The sequence below is a fragment of the Canis lupus genome, chromosome 1 (assembly GCF_003254725.2).
Source record: "Canis lupus dingo isolate Sandy chromosome 1, ASM325472v2, whole genome shotgun sequence".
Classification (NCBI taxonomy): Eukaryota; Metazoa; Chordata; class Mammalia; order Carnivora; family Canidae; genus Canis; species Canis lupus.
In genome coordinates, this window is record NC_064243.1 from 5,066,911 (window position 1) to 5,084,460 (window position 17,550).

A 17,550-nucleotide genomic window follows, 5' to 3' on the forward strand; every position below is an offset into this window, starting at 1 on the left:
CAGGTAGGAAACCTTGACCAGTGATCCAAACATGTATTGTGCATCTGTTCAGCGTGGGGCCCTGATCTGGGTGCCATGGTTTCTTTCTTTTTTTTTTTTAAATATGGAACGCTTCACGAATTTGCGTGTCATTCTTGCGCAGGGGCCAGGGTGCCATGGTTTCTAAGATGACGAGATTCACTCACTCCCAGATAAAGCAGATTGCACGGCTCACCCGGATGGGAGATGAGGTATGGCTGCAGTGGAAAAGATGCCTAATTTTGTGTCTTTAGTAGCTGCTCAATAACTATTTGTTGACCTCAATTACAAGTGTGGGCAGTGAAATCCATCTAGATGACATTGCCCCGTAGCTGTGTGATCTCTGGGCTGAAATCTTACACTGAAATGGCAGGTTTTCTGCCTCTGCTGGGACGTTGGTCCTCTGGGAACATCAGTCTTAGCTTGCACTATCTCATGTGATAGTGGTCCTCAGACAATCTCCATACAGGTGGGGTCTGTCTCTGGGGTCTGTGGTGGGTAGTCTAACGCACCACATTGGCCAGGCTGGTATACTAACTTATACTAACTGAGGTGCTGCTGTGAAGGCATTTTGTAGAGTAACACAATCCTTTGGCTGTAAGTGAAGGAGATGGCCCTCCACTATCTCTGTGGGCCTCATCTTTCACGTAAGAGTAAAAACTGAGGTTTCCCCGAGAAGAAGGAATTCAATCTCCAGACTACACATCCACCCCTGCCTGATGCGTCTGCATTCTACGGCCCTGCCCGGTGGGTTTTGGACTTAACCAGCCCCCACAGAGGAGTGAGCCATTTCTTAAAGTGAATCACAAATAGGCCTATTTCCTGTTGGTTCTGTTTCTCTGGGGTGGGCACCCTGACACCATGTCCCTGCCACCCGCTGGCTGGGCCCTCCCCATTCTCTGTCATCCTTTCTTCCTTCCTCTTGCTGCTCGATGCCCACCACATGTCCCCTGTGCTTGTCACCTACACCACAGCCCCACACAGCCCCACAGCCTCCTGAGGGCCTGTCCTATGCTCCGGAGCTGCTCTTCATCCCCAGAATCACATTTCCCATGTAGGAGGGCCTCAGGAGGGGGTTGGGAGATTAGATTGAAGTGGGGGTTTGCACAGTGTAGCTCACATCTGAATTGAGGGAGACTCGTTAAAACTCTGATTTCTGGGTCTCACTCCCCAGAGTTTCTGATTCACAACACCTGGAGTGGAGCCATGACTCTGCATTTCTGATGGGCTCCCAGATGAGACCAATCTGCTGCTCCCAGGACCCCACTTGGAGAACACCTAGCCAGTCTCCAGGCAGCCACACATAGCTGACCATGTTATGAGAGCCTTAGGAACCAAAGCAGAAGACAGAAAAGAACTCTTTCTTAATTCAAGGATAGAGTGAGAGGGGGTGAAGAGGGTGATGGTCAAAAAGATCAGGGGTGAGGGAGCCATGGAGGAGACTAAGCAGGGGACAGTCCTACAAAGGCCTAAGGAAAGAGAAGTAGAGGCTTGGAATAGAAGATTTGCCCTCTAGGCAGGGCTGGTGCATCTTTTTGTTTATTATCCTAGCTCATCAGACTCAGTAAGGACTCGCAGACTAGACACACAAAGTCCCTCTCAGAAGTCATGACCAAATGTCAGACTCCCGTGTAATAGTATTCTGTTAGGACAAGACTTTTCCTTCTCGTATCTGCTCTGAACCCATCAGATAATATTTGTACATTTCCCTCTGAGAAACTCCTGCTAGCAGAAGGAATCTCAAACACGTTCATTCATTCATTCATTCATTCATTCACAGAACACACACTCCCAGCCTTGTAGCACATGGGAGACATTGTTCTGTTTTTGCATGTTCTGTATATCCCTGTTCCTCCTTGCCTTCAAAACATGCACAGCCTAGCCAGGGGATCTCGTGGGATCTGTGATCTCAAAGGAGGGATAGTTTGTGCTCTGGCTGAGCCAAGGAGTCTACTACTGTCCTGCTCACAGTCTGATGGAGCAGCACTGGCCGCCCTGGTGGGCCATCCTGGGGAGGGGAAATGTGCTGTCTCATTGGATGGAGGAGGCTGGAAGTAAACATTCCAGGTGCTTGATGCCAAGAGGTTAATGCTGGTCACTGAGTCCTTCCAAAATGAATATACACTGCTCTTTGAGTGGGCAATTGTGTACTTTCTGGATGGTGAGAATCTGCATGCTGTGTATAACCCCAAATGGAGTTCACCACAGAAATAAATGAGCAATGGAAGTCAAAGCATCTGGTGTAGTACGTGCACAGTGCAACATGACAGGGTCACCCTGTGTAAATTTGGAGGGAGGTAGAGGTGGGTGTGGATTCAGTAGCTCACAATGGCAAACATGTAATGTAGCTCTTACCACATACTCCCCCAACCCTTTCCTTCCACCAGAAACATTAACAGCATTCATTTTCTGGGAAAATATTCCCTAAGAGTTCTGAATCCTAAATTAAGGCCACCAGGAATTCAGCCTCAGATAGAGAACTGTGTCCTTACTGTCCCATTGGTGCAGTGTGGAGGATGACAAATCACATGGTATGAGAGTAGAAATTCCTTGTGGAGCTCGTGTATGCCCTTGGAGAGTCCAGTAGAGGACAGGGTCCGATCCTTAGAAATACAGGAGAAGCCACAGCTATGATAGACTGAAGAGAGCTGCTTTTATTCAGGCTCCTTCTCAGGTTATTAAATCCAGTATGACAAATATTTACTGAGTACATAGCAGGTACAAATTATTACCTGTCTCTACAACATTTACTCTACCGAAGTCTGTAATAAAATTTATCTATGATTCCACAGTAATTGCCCTGTTTTCAACCTTCAGTGTCTATTTAACTTGAAGATACACCTAAAATTTCAGAGCTCAAATTAAAGTTCTGGACACCTGTCAGTGAGGAAATTGAAACTCCCCGTGAATTAAAAATGGGTTCATAACTCTGTTTTCCACTTGCTGTACTGGAATCTTAGAGAATTTGTTCTGTGAAAGGAAGTCAGTTGTGCCCATCCTGGGATCGGAAATCCGGTATATATAGCAACCAGCTGCAGATGGTATTGAACGCTGTGGCGCAATTCTCTCCCTCCTCCTCAGCAGCTAAACTGTGAGCGCATCTGAAGGAAGACATTAATGTGTGGATGAGGAAGGCAGGATGCAGCTGAAACCATTCAATTTTAGAAAGTTAGGAGCATTCAGATTGCATCGAGGTTAGAGTGTTTACTGTAACCATCTGGGCATTGAAAGAGTGGATGCACCCTGCTTCTCACTTTGCTGTTCACTTTCACAGTGACCTTCAGGATATCATCTAGAAGGGAATCTTGCTGACCGAGATAGCATGCTAAATAAAGCCCACAGAGAGGACATGTTGAATTGATGAAGCTTCATTCTTCATTAAAGTTTGCAAAGAAAGCGATTACAGTAACCAACTGATATCATCCTTCACATGGTAGGCAGTCAACAAATGTCCAACTCCAGTGAATTCGTCGAAGTGAGTGCAATTATGCATGTCTTCCCGACTTGACTCAAATAATTAAGCCGCTAATATCCATTAAAGAAATGGTGCTTTGTTTATCTGATCAGGCCAGTTATTTTTAGAGGCAGATGAATCCCGGAGATTGTGCCCCAGTCTCTGCTCACAGCACATTTCACGGCTCTATGTCCGGAGAAGTTAATAGCTTTGGTTTTGGGAATGTAGTTTTTGTGAAATTCCTTAGCCAGAGTTAGCCTCTGGGAGATGTATGTGATTGGGATGGAATTCACCCAACAAACATTGGGATAAGCCCTCTTTTAGCAATCTGTGAACCTTGCAAATGGTAAATCACTGCTCCTGTCATTTGCAGAATTACCTTGTAGCCTACCAGCTCTATAGACTGCAAGGCAGAGGGAGGATGAGATTTTGAGTTGTGAGCGCCTGTCTGTCTTTGAGAATTAAAAAAGAGATGAGTAGTTAAACACTGACCTATGAGGATGATGTTTTTACGTACTATGCCCTATAGCTTAAAATACAAGATAAAGATAAATTGAGATCATGGAGTACTACTATTTAAAATAAAAGCCAAGAAACAGCTAAGGGGCATGACAAAAATGAAGTAATTGATGAATGACTCCTGCTTGAAAAGTAAATGGGATAATTTTCCTAATACATTGCATTCCTACAATCTCAGAATATTAGCGTTTGGTGAAAATAGCTCAGTCTACTTTCTTCCCATTGAGGGAAGTGACCTTTCTATGGATGTTGCCAAGTTTCATTCCAGTGGCCAGTGGTCATGGAAACAATGAAACACTTGCTTTCAGGAGGCCACAAGAGCAAGGATTTGTGGTAAATGCACTTCCCTCCCATACTAGAGACAACCCAGTGTTGGAGTTTCCCTTGGGCAAGATACACATGTGAAAGGGAATCTGTTTGCTCTGATAATCATTCCTATAGAAGCATTTTCATTTTAAAAAGTGCTGTGTGACATCCATCTTCCTGTACTGAGGTTAGCAAGCCTGACTTGTGACATGCTGGACAGTTAATTAGGACACGAGGGTGAGGCTGCTGACTGACCTGCTGCTGCTGCACGTTATGAAAGAATGCCCAGGGGTCTTATTTTTTTCCTCCCAAAATTGAAAGAGACTTCTTAGATCGTTGAGGAGTATAAAAGCAATACAGGCTTTTGGTAAGAAGCTTAAAAAGTACAAAATGAAGTACAATGGGAAAATAAAAGGGTGTAGATATAAATGATATTAACAATGGAAAAAAAGGGCAAAAGTACTGATGTGACAGAGATTGAAAATATGAGAAGATTATGAATTAATTTATTCAATGGAAAACAAAGAAAACATGATTTTTTGAGGAAGAATACAACAGAAATTGATTTAATAAGAAATGGAACATATGAATGAAATAAAATCATTAGAGATTGAATAATCAAAGCCCCATCTATTAAAAAACCCTAAGTTTAAAGAATTTAAAACTGATTTTTCACTTTATATTACTCTACCGAAGTCTGTAATAAAATTTATCTATGATTCCACAGTAATTACCCTGTAAGGACCAAATAATACCAACATTTTGCCAACTGTTCTGGAGCACATGAAAACAGAATGTTCTCCAAATTCATTTTTAAACAATTTTAAAAATCTTGTAAAAATTGTCAATTATAGAACATATAGGAAAACTGCATGAAGGAAAAGTGTACAGATGGCTGAACTACGGTTCAAAACCCTGCAAAACCCCCACCCAGTACTGCCCTCACCCCATGGGTCCCCAGGTGCCTTTCCAAGGAAAACTCTTTTTTCTCTCAAGATAACCAGTATCCTGACTTTTAGGTTATCACATCCTTATTTTTCTCCATATTTTAATAATCTAGGTATGCATTCCTAAATGCCTTAATTTTGTCCATTTGTGAACTTTGTGTAACTGTTTTGGATAAAAGTCTGAGGTAGTGCAGGAAGGCTGGAGAAAGGGAAAAACATGTGATTGGAAAGAACACTCAAACTATTATTTGCAGATGATATGATTTTCTTCATCAAAACCCCAAGCTAACCCATTGGAAGACTATTAAAATTAGAGACTTTATCAAAGCTTCTGGATAAAAGATCCATGAGTAAAATTCAGTTTATTTTGAAAACCAATAATTAGAAGATTTAAGTAATGTATTATTTGTAATTGCCAAAACATCCACCCAAAACCAAAACTAACAACTCTATGGCTCTTGGGAACAAACTCAACAAAGGATCTGTAAGACCCTTATGGAGAAGACATACAACTTTCTCAAACGACATTAATGAAAATGTAACTAAATAGAGTTACCATTTTTGTAGATAGAAAGACTCTAACAACATCATCGGTTTCCAACAAGTTAATCTACAAATGCAATCTAATTGCAACCTCATTGCAAAAATGTTTTATAGTTGGTAAGACAATTAAAAAGTCAAATGGAAAACTATAGGACTAAGAATGGAGAAGATGATTTTGAGGACGAAGATAGTAGATATACTTCTAAGATTTATTTTGTAGCCATAGTAATTAAAACAGTGTGAAATTAGCTCAAGGGTAATATATCGATTTACAAACACATAAAGTCGGGAACCCAGAAACAAAATCATGCATAACAGAAACAATTTATGGTAAGGTAGAATTATAATTCAAACAAGAAATGATGGACTCTTCAATAAATGGTGACAGGGGACCATTGGAGACCCATATGCAAAAGATTAAAATTAGACTCCTTATTTGGGAGAAACGAGCCAAATAAATAAAATCATGAATGAAAAAGGAGAGATCACGGCCAACACTGAAGAAATACAACTTTTATGTATATATATATATTATTCATGAGAGACACAGAGAGACAGAGACATAGGCAGAGGGAGAAGCAGGCTCCCCATGGGGAGTCCGATGTGGGGCTTGATCCCAGGACCCTGCGATCACAACCTGAGCTGAAGGCAGACGCTCAACCACTGAGCCACTCAGGTGCTCCAATACAATTATAAGAGAATATTATAAGCAGTTATATGCCAACCAATTAGGCAATCTTAGAGAAATGGATAAATACCTAGAAAGCTATAAACTACCAAAACTGGAAGAAATAGAAAACCTGAATAGACCCATAACCAGTAAAGAAATTGAATCAGTAATCAAAAATCTCCCAACAAACAGGAGTCCAGGGCCCGATGGCTTCCCGGGGGAATTCTACCAAACATTTAGAGAATACCTATTCTTCTGACATTGTTCCAAAAAGAGGAAATGGAAGGAAAACTTCCAAACTCATTTTATGAGGTCCAGCATTACTTTGATCCCAAAACCAGACAAAAACCCCACTAAAATGGAGAATTACTCATCAATATCACTGATGAATATGAATGCAAACATTCTCACCAAGATACTAGCCAACATGATCCAACAGTACATTAAAAGGATTATTCACCATGACGAAGTGAGAATTATTCCTGGGCTGCAGGGATCGATCATTCAACATTTACAAATCAATCAACATGATACACCACATTAATAAAAGAAAGGATCAGAACCATAACATCCTCTCAATAGATGCAGAAAAAGCATTTGACAAAATACATCCTTTCTTGATAAAAACACTCCACAATGTAAGGATAGAGGGAACATACCTCAGTATCATAAAGGTCATATATGAAAAACCCACAGTGAATATCATCCTCAGCGGGGAAAAATTAAGAGCCTTTCCCCTAAGAAATGAGATGTCTACTAGAAGTTCTGGCCTCAGTGATCAGACAATAAAAAGAAATAAAAGGCACCAGAATTGGCAAATAAGTCAAACTTTCATTCTTCGCAGATGACATGATATTCTATGAAGGAAACCTGAAAGACTCCACCAAGAAATGGATAGAATTGTTACAGGAATTCATCAAAGTTGCAAGATATACATACATAGATGTGGATGTAGATGGAACTACAGGGTATTATGTTAAGTGAAATAAGTCAGAGACAAATATCACATGATTTCACTCATATGTGGAATCTTTTCTTTCTTAAGAAACAAAACAGATGAACATAGAGGAAGGGAAAGAAAAAAAATAAGATAAAAATGAGAGGGGGCAAACCATAAAAGACTTTTAAGTATAGGAAACAAACTGAGGGTTGCTGGAGGGGAGATGGATGGGAGGGGGATGGGGTAATTGAGTGATGGGAATTAAGGAGGGCACCAATGTAATGAGCACAGAGTGTTAATGCAACTGATGAATCACTAAATTCTACCCCTGAAATTAATAATACAGTATATGTTAACTAAACCAAATTTAAATAAAATTTAAATAAAACAAATTTAAATAAAAAATCAAATTTAAATTAAAATTTTAATAATTAAAAACATGAAATTAGACTTCCTACTTCACACCATACACAAAAGTACATTCTAGGGAGACTGAAGACATAATCAAGATTTCAAATTTGAAATGAAAATATCAGGAGAATATCTAACCTCAGTGTAGGGTAGGATTTTAAGTAAAAAGACAAAAATAACACAAACACAGAAGAAAGTCCACATCAAATTGACTACATGTAAAGGAAACTTCCATTCATAAACAAATGAAAAGACAAACATGGACTGACATATGTTTGTAAAACATATAGCTGGCGAATGATTAATATCCAGAGTGTATTAAACTCCTTGAAAGCAATAAGCTGAGGACTAGAAACTCACTAGGAAAATGACACAGGATATGAATAGACAAGTTGCAGGGCAGGAAGAATGGACAGGCACCAAACACAGGAACAATAGTCCACCTCACTAGTCATCAGAGAAGTTCAAATTAAAACCTGAGATACTATTTTCTACTCTTCAATTGGAAAAAATATAAAGATCTAACAATTCGAAGTTTTAGTCAGAATGTGGAGCTTAGAAACTGATCTATCCTGCTTGTGGTGGTAAAAATTGGTACAACCACTTTGGAAAGCAAATTTGTATTCTCCAGTAAGTTGAAAATTTGTATACTCAGCAATCTAGCAATTTTATTTCTAAGTGTGTTATCAAAAGGAAGATTTATGCACATGTGTATAAGGAGAGATATGTAATGTTTTGACACTGTTGTTTGTGATAGCAAGAAATGGGAAAAATCCTGTATGTTCATTCATCAACAAGAAAATGAATTTTAAATCTGTGGAATATTTATAAAACATTAATATTATACAGCAGTTTAAATGAATGAACCAGAGGTACATGCATGAATGTGGATAAATCTCAAAAACATAGCATTATAATATGATACAATTTGTATGAGGTTTAACATCTTCCAAACCAACTACCATATATTTTATGGAAACATGGATTTATAGATAGTGTATTTAAAGTATTCAAAATATGCATGGGAGTGACAAACTTCAATTCAGGTGAGTGGTTACGGAGGGAAAGAAGATAAAAGGGATTAATACTTCAGCTGATATGAAGCCAATATTGGCAAAATATTAAGTGGCTAAGTGATATGTAAGGATATGTTTGAAATATTTTGTATGGAAAACCATCATCATTATGTGTCATGTCTCTATCTATACATCCATCTACCCATTCACCCTCTATCAATCAATCAATCTATCTATCTATCTATCATCTATCTATTAAGATCTTCAGTGTTCCTTAGAGAGACATTACACATTTATAGACTTCTATTAAAAAGTGATTCCTGATCATACTGTAATGTATCTAAAGTTTGGTTTTATTTAAATTTTTAAAAATCTTTGCAATATATAAATTTACATACACCTGTAATCTCATTTAATGTATCAGTTAGCAATTCTCAAGAACACTGTGAAAGAACAAAAAGTGGGTGGATGGAGGTTGCTACCTCTGACTTTCATACAATCTCCACCTAACCGAAGCCCTTCCATGTCAATCCCTCATACCTAAAGGGCTGAACAAAGGATTGTGAGCCTAAATGAACACTCAAATACACAGGCACACCTTGAAGATGTGGTTTAGTTCCAGACCTCCTCAATAAGTTGAGCATCACAATAAAATGTGTCAAATGATTTTTTTGGCTTTCCAGTGCATATGAAAGTTATGTTTACACCATAGTAAATGCAATAGTATTATGTCTAAAAACCAATGTACATACCTTAATTTGAAAATACTTTATTGCTAAAAAACGCTAACCATTATCTGAGTTTTCAGTGGGTTGTAATGTTTTTGCTAGTGGAGGGTCTTGCCTCAATGTCGATGGTTGCTGACTGATGAAAGTGAGGGTCAATGAAGGTTGAGTAACAGTGGCAATTCATTAAAATAATGTAACAGTTAAGTGTGCCATGTTGATCAGCTCTTACTTTCATGAACAATTTCTCTGTAGCATGTGATGCTGTTTGATAGCATTTTGCCCACAGAACTTCTTTCAGAATTGGAGTCAGTTCTCTCAAACCCTGCTGCTGCTTTATCAACTATGTTTATAGGATATTCCAAATCCTTTGTTGTTATTTCAATAGTCTTCACAGCATCTTCACCAGGAGTAGCTTCCATCTCAAGAAATCACTTTCTTGGCTCATTCAAATGAAGCAGTTCCTCACCCGATCAAGTTTTGTCATGAACTTGCAGCAATTCAGTCCTATCTTCAGGCTCTGCTTCTAATTCTAGTTCTCTTCCTGTTTCCACCACATCTGTAGTTACTTCCCCCACTCAAGCCTTGAACCCTTGAAGGTCATCCATGAGGGTAGGAATCAACTTTATCCAAAACTTCTGATGATGTTGGTGTTTGACTTCTTCCCATGAATCACAATTTTTTTTGAGAGACAAAGAGTTAGGGTGGGGAGGGACAGAGGGAGAAGGAAAGGGAGAGAGGGAATCTTAAACAGGCTCCACATTCAGTGCAGAGCCTGACTTGGGGCTCAATTTCATGACGCCGAGATCATGACCTGAGCCAAAATCAAGAGTCAGTGGGGAGCCACCAAGGCACTCCAATCACAAATGTTCTTAGTGACATGTGGATTGGTGAACTCTTTCCAGAAATTTTTCCACCTACTTTGCCCAGATCCATCAGAGGAATCACCATTGATGGCAGCTGCAGACTTATGAAATGTATTTCTTAAGTAATAAGACTTGAAGTCAAAACTACTCTGAGTCTATGGGCTACTGAATGTATGTTGTGTTAGTAGGCATGGAAACAACATTTATCTTACTGTATATTTCCATAGAGCTCTTAGATAACTAGGTGCATTGTCAGTGAGCAGTAACATTTTGAAAGGCATCTTTTTTTCTGAGCAGTAATTCTCAACAGTGGGCTTAAAATATTCAGTAAACCATATTGTAAGAAGATGTGCCATCATCCAGGCTTTGCTGTACCATTTACAGAGCAGGGGCAGAGTAGATATAACATAATTCTTAAGTGCCCTAGGATTTTTGGAATGGTAAATGAGCATTGGCTTAAGTTTAAAGCCACAGCTGCATTAACCCCTAACAAGAGTCAGCCTGTCCTTTGAAGTTTGAAGCCAAGCATTGTCTTCTCCTCTTCAGTAAGGAAGGTCCGAGATGACTTCTTCCAACAGAAGGCTGTCTCATCTACACTGGAAATCTGTTGTTTATTGTAGCCACCTTCTGTAATGACATCAGCTAGATCTAGATAAGTTGCTGCAGCTTCTACATCAGCGCTTGTTGTGTCACCTTATACTTTTTTATGTTATGGAGCCACTTTTCTAAGCCTCAGGAACCAGCTAACTTTTCTCCTGCAGCTTTCTCATCTCTTAGCCTTCACAGAATTGAAGAGAGTTGGGGACTCTCTCTGGATTAGGATTTGGCTTAAGGGACAATCATGGTGGGTTTGATCTTCTATCCAGCTTTCTCCCTCTCAGCAATAAGGCTGTTTTGCTTTCTCATTTGTGTGTTCACTGGAGTAACACTTTTAATTTCCTTCAGGAACTTTTCGTTTGAGTTCACAACTTGGCTACTTTTGGTGCAAGAGGCCCAGCTTTCAGTGTGTCTCAGCATTTGATATGCCTTCCTCAACATGCTTACTCATTTTTAGCTTTGATTTAAAGTGAGAGAGGTGTGACTCTTCTTTTCAATTGAATACTCAGTGGTCATCATAGAGTTATTTATTGTCCTAATTTCAATCTTGTTGTGTCTCAGTGAATAGTGAGGCTGGATGAGACTTTTCTATCCACTGATAGAAAGCAGTCAGAACACACGCAAAATTCATTAAGTTCTCCATCTTATGTGGGTGTGGCTCATGATGTCCCCAAACAATTACAAGAGCAACATCAGAGGTCAGTGATCACAGATCACCATAACAAAGATAATAATATACCACATATTCATCAGAGAAGGACAATCATTATATGGTTTCACTCATACGGGGAACATAAAAAATAGTAAAAAGGATTATAGGGGAAAGGAGATAAAATGAATGGGAAAAATCAGAGAGGGTGACAAAATATGAGAGACCCCTAACTCTGGGAAACGAACAAGAGGTAGTGGAAGGGGAGGTGGGCAGGGGGATAGGGTGACTGGGTAATGGGCACTGAGGGGGGCACTTGACAGGATGAGCACTGGGTGTTATACTATATGTTGGCAAATCAAACTCTAATAAAATATATATATATAAAACAAAGATAATAATAACAAAACGAGTTTGAAATATTGCTAGAATCACCCAACTGTGACACAGAGACTCGAAGTGAGCAAATGCCGTTAGAGAGATGGTGCTGGTAGGCTTGCTCGACGCAGGGCTGCCACAAACCTTCAATTTGTAAAAAGTGCAGAATCTGTGAAATGCTAGGAAGTGAAGTGCAATAAAACGAGGTATCACTGTAAAAAACTATGATTTGAGTTTTAAGACACAAATTTATCGGGCCAGGAAAAGAACGCGATTACAAACATTTCCATTACTTGCTTTGACATCTTTTTCTTCAGGTTCACCACACATTAGGCTACACTAATAGTCACTTACTCCTTGATTTTAAGAGAACTGCTCTGTGTAGCTTTCGAATTGATGGAAAGCAAGGAGTAGTCTCTGCCATGAGCAAGGAGCCAGTGATGCACAGCTGAGTCTTGAATTCCTGTAATCAGAGCTCTGCTGTCACTTCCAGATTTGACTGGGAGGAACTACAAAATCTCATTAAGACAATTATGGCCCTTGAGTCACCCTGGGGCTACTCATTATTATGTACCAATTTGCAAAGTTGTTTTAGGTGATGGGTAAGTCAAGTAGGCTTGTTGTGAACGCTGCGGCATGGCATGGCTCACTTCCTTCTGCTCTCTCGTTGGAATGTACTTCAAGGGCATTAGCATCAACTTTGGACTCTCAAAAAGAGGCCCGACTATAGGACTGTGCTCAACCTTGCAGTAGGAAGATGAAAATTTAGGTGAAAATTTTGGAACACACCTAACCTAGTGTCTGTTAGTAGCTTTCTAAAGCTCCCAAAGATTCTTCTCTTAGTCACCAGCACAAAGCAATACTGAAAGTGGGGTGTTCAGCCCCCCAGGGAGGCGTTCACCACATCTATTTCTGCATACAGTTGGGAGGATCAGTCCTCTTGGAGGAAGGGTGATGATGACGAGTGGAGGCAGGCACACAGGATGTTTGGGCTCCTTTTCCTACTAGGATACTGACAAACCACAGTTCCTGGCACACAATCAATACCCAATAAAAATATAATTTACTCGATGAATAAATGAATGAAAATCTGTTCTTAATCTGCCATCATAATTCGACTTGGTTTTACTAAAAGTCACTAACATGAGTAACATGGATTCACTATTTCTGAACATACTTCAGCTTATTGTACTGAGCTTGGCAAGTTCTTTAACACTCCTGCACTTTATGTAGGTCAAGGAGATAATTGCTATTTAATACTTGAAAAGCAAATAGATGTCATGGATAGTGAAGGCCAGCCTGAGGCTTTGCAGTTATAGCCTTATTATCCTAAGTCTCCATTTTATTCTTAGACTTGTCCTTTTGGTTCTGACCATGTGTTTGCTCAGTGTCAATCAGAAGGCCCCCTAAAAAATGTGGAAAGAATAAACACAATTGTGTCTCTAATGGGCAAGTGCTTTGGAAAAGATGAAAACATTTTGTAAGTGAAAGGCTTTGGCTTTATAATTTGGATCACATATTTTATTAGTAGCCATGCAAAATGGAGAATCACCATCATTTGCTTTTGGTTGTCAAGACTTGTGAGATGACAGGTGTGAGGAAGAGAAGGGGCTTCCACTGGGACCAGCCATGGAGGGAGGTCAGCTGGAAGCAGGGACAGAGGAGGACCTTATAAGGGAAAGGTTATGATTAAAGCTCTAAATCGAGAAACTTTGGACCTCAAAGGAAATTGTCTTTACCCAACCCCCCCGGCCTTTGCATTTTAGCTATGACTGGTGGGTATACTGAAATAAGTTACTTTAGAAAGCTGCATTTCACTGAGAAACTGCACTTGACCAACATGTAAAATGAGGAGGATGAAGTGGGAAGCAGGAACACTTCGGAGTTCAACAAATCCCGATTCAAGTCATAAGCTTGTCAGTTACCAGGATGTGATCAGGGCCACATCCTTCCCTTCTCCCATCCTGGGTTCACCATCTACCAAACAGAGATTGCCCCTGCCACACGGTGGGGAATCACTGTCATGCCATCACATGGGTAAGACACCTATGGGAGGTGCCTGCTCTCTGGCTATTTCCTCTTCCATGGGGACCTTCAGAAATTGGAATGGATGTGAGGCCCGAAAACAAGGTGAAGGTAGGAACCAAGACTTTTGTGACCTGCAGATGACCCAGCGCTGGGCTGAGGGCTTCACATGCAGATGAGTTGTGTGTTTGTTTCTGTGACGGAAGAGTGGAGGGGTACACTTTGAAACTTTTACTTCAGCTTTTTCAGTTATATTAAAATGGAAGCCAATGGCACTGTGTTTCTTTTGTATGTGCCAGACTTCTAGAACCGTCTCTGCTGTGTGATATGGGTGCGACAAGCCATTCTGCTTGGGCCTGTACAGGTGCAGGAAGAAATGGTAACTTGTGTGGGACCCGAGGCTCCAGGGACATTGGAGGTGGCACCATGTTTGTGCAACTACATCACACAACTGCCTGGTTGCACCAAGCTCTGTAATGAGCACTCTGAGAATTTTTGGAGGCATATTTTCATGAGACTACATTTCTTAAAATATATTTTATGACTGCTGTTTATATGGGGGTATGTAGAGCGGTCTGCCTGTCTTTGTTGGGTGCAGTGCTCTTCTTCTTGGGAGACATGAAAGTGAAAGTATGGAGACAGCTCCTGCGCCAGTGGAGGAAAGGAGACACAATGATGACAAGTAGGAAGGATAGCTCTGTGCATGTGCGTGTGCGCGTGTGGTAGAAAACACACCAATGTCATTGGAGAATAGAAGAGGACATATAAATAAGAGAAAAGACAACATGGTAAAATTGAAATGGCTGTGTGGACTTCACCAAATATTTTCTCCCTAATTTTTTAGAAAAGTTTTTTTTTAATGAATTATTTAAAGACACCTGTTTATTTTGAAGTCTTGGCGTAGTCATCTGAATAGGACAGAATGGAGAAGAAATTGTGATAGAGATCAGATAAGTCTTGAAGTTGAGTATTTCTCATGTTCAAGAAAAATCACCAAGAGTCCTTCAATTTTGGTTTTTATTGCAAGTGGCCTTCGGCCTGGAGGCAGGATAGTAGAATGGTTAAAGCATTGATTTTGGCATCTGCTTCCCCTTCACTGAGTAGCCTTGTGCGTGTGATTTAATTCTCTGACTCCCACTTTTGTCATTTGTAAAATGTCGTCTGTATAATGACAATAGATTCTTCAAAGAATCGCTGTATTAAATGAAATGGGAAACACGTGGCCCGTTATTAATGCCCGACTAATACAGTTATTACTTTTCTGTATTATACTGAGCAGCATATCACAATGAATTGTGTCTGTGGATCATGACTTGGCTGTGCACCTCGGTGACACGGGCTGGAATGCGGACGCTGAGCAGAATTGGGAAAATTCTTCAGAGAGGAGAATCCGGTCCTTCTCAATATCCGTCTAAGGTCAACTTCCTTTTCCCACCTCAGAAGGACTGAGAGAACGAACACCCACTTCTCCATGTGGTAGACTGGCTCCTGTGGCAGAAATAAGACACTCGTGTTACCACGTGCCTCTCCAAAGTCTGAGCAATATATTGTTGCATACAGAAGCAGCCTGCAATCTGAAGGAACCCAATGTTTGGATAGTTAATGGAAAAAGATCAGTTAAATGGGGGGGAGGGGATTCATAAGGAAATGTTTGCATGAATAATCTAAATATTTTAATTTAAAACATAAGTATGTAGCCAGGTTTTTTTTCTTTAAGACTTCTTCTTCTTTTTAAGATTTATTTATTTTAGAGAGAGAGAGCATGGAGAGGAGGGGCAGAAAGAGAGGGAGAGAGAGTCTGAAACAGACTCCTCATCCAGCGTGGAGTCCGACACATGACCCTGAGAACATGACCTGGGCCGAAACCAGGAGTTGAACGCTTGCTTAACTGATTGTGCCACCCAGGGGCTCCTTGCCAGTCTCTTGATACAGGATCAATCTATTCTTTGACTACAGGTTACAATTCGGTGTCCTCTCTCTTGCATAGACCACAAATGTATTCCACCACCTATGATTTTTAGTTTTGATTGTTTAATGTGGGTTGAGGACTTAAACTTGGCAAAGCAATCTGAGTAAACACAGTAAATACTATCTTTATTTTTAGTTAGCTACAGAGACTTAGATTCCCCTGATACCTCATGCCATGGTCTCTGCAAGGCCCTTCAGTTTTAGTCTACAGCGCAGTTATGACACCCATGCCTCACACACCATAGTGTGTTGGGAATCGGTTAACCTTCGATGACAGCGGTCTCCTCTGTTGCCTCTGCCACAGATACTCATGCTTGTTGATCAGGCATAGGTGTACAGGTATCCCTGTCAGACCTGTGATGATAGTGATTGTTAGCATTAATTTCCCTACATGGTGTTGATCTATAAATCCCACTCTCTTTCTTGCTTTTTTTCCTCTCCACTTTTTTTGATATCTGTTCATACTGCTGAATATATACCTGGTTTATTGCTTTTAACTAGACTGTCGTGATCCCATGGTACACATATTTCTTGTTTATTCCCCTAGTGATAGACAGCATATCAATCATCTCCTGCTATGTTACAAAATGCCTCGAAGTCTGTGCCCTACAACAGCTGTTTTACCTGCTCATGATTCTGTGGGACAGCAGTGAGAGGACTGAGTGGTTTTCTGGTCTCACTGGAGGCTCCTCGTATGGCTGTGGTCATCTGGTGGCTCACCTGGGGCTGAGTGATCTAAGACAGCCTCACCATCATGCTGACCATCCACGGGGCTATCTGTTCCAACAGGATATTCGAGCCCTGACACTGCTGTTAGGGCTGTCCATGGGTGTCCTATTGCCAGGAAGTGTCACCATGATGATTGTGGAGTAGTCACTAGACTCAAAAACTTAGAATTTTCTGTAAAATAAAACTTTAAAATTACTTATTTTTTAATTGTTGGAAATGGTTCATAGTTACACCTAGCACATAATTTGCTGAATTGTCACCAAAACGGTCACTCTTGGTTAAAGAAATTATTCTCACTTCCTGAACTTCTGTGGTGCCTGCTTGTCACTAAAGTCTGTAAGGAATGATGAATGTATCTATATGAGAGTTACTATGAATATGACATTAGTTCAAGTAGAAAATATGAAAAGTTTGGGCTTCTTCCTTTTTTTACTTGCTGGGCCATTTGTTTTTTCACCAAACTCACCCTCTTGGCAAACATTTATTGAATGCTGTTTTGTACTGGACTATCAGAAAAATGTAGTTGAATAAAACACTTTGTTCCCAGATGGAAGATGTGACATGTTCTTAAAGAATGATAATACAAGGCAGCGCCAGACGGGAGTTTTGGACAAGTGCTGTAAGACTTGGGGGAGCAAGCGTTTTCTTCTAGCTGGAAAGGAAGGAACTATTATTATTAAGCAGGTAACATGTGTTCCAACCCTTTGTCCGTGTAGTGGATGGACTCTGCACATATGAAGGTCAGAGGAAGCTAAGAGGGGACTTCTTGGGGGGTAGAGTGAATGAAGG

At 40.3% G+C, this 17,550-nt stretch overlaps 1 long non-coding RNA gene across 1 annotated transcript; it reads left to right on the forward strand.

Moving 5' to 3' along the window:
• The first annotated feature begins 3,311 nt into the window (after positions 1-3,311).
• LOC125755347 (uncharacterized) lies at positions 3,312-17,314 on the forward strand. Its single transcript, XR_007411631.1, has 2 exons — positions 3,312-3,493; positions 15,344-17,314. It is a non-coding gene; the product is annotated as an uncharacterized LOC125755347 (long non-coding RNA).
• Positions 17,315-17,550: the final 236 nt, after the last annotated feature.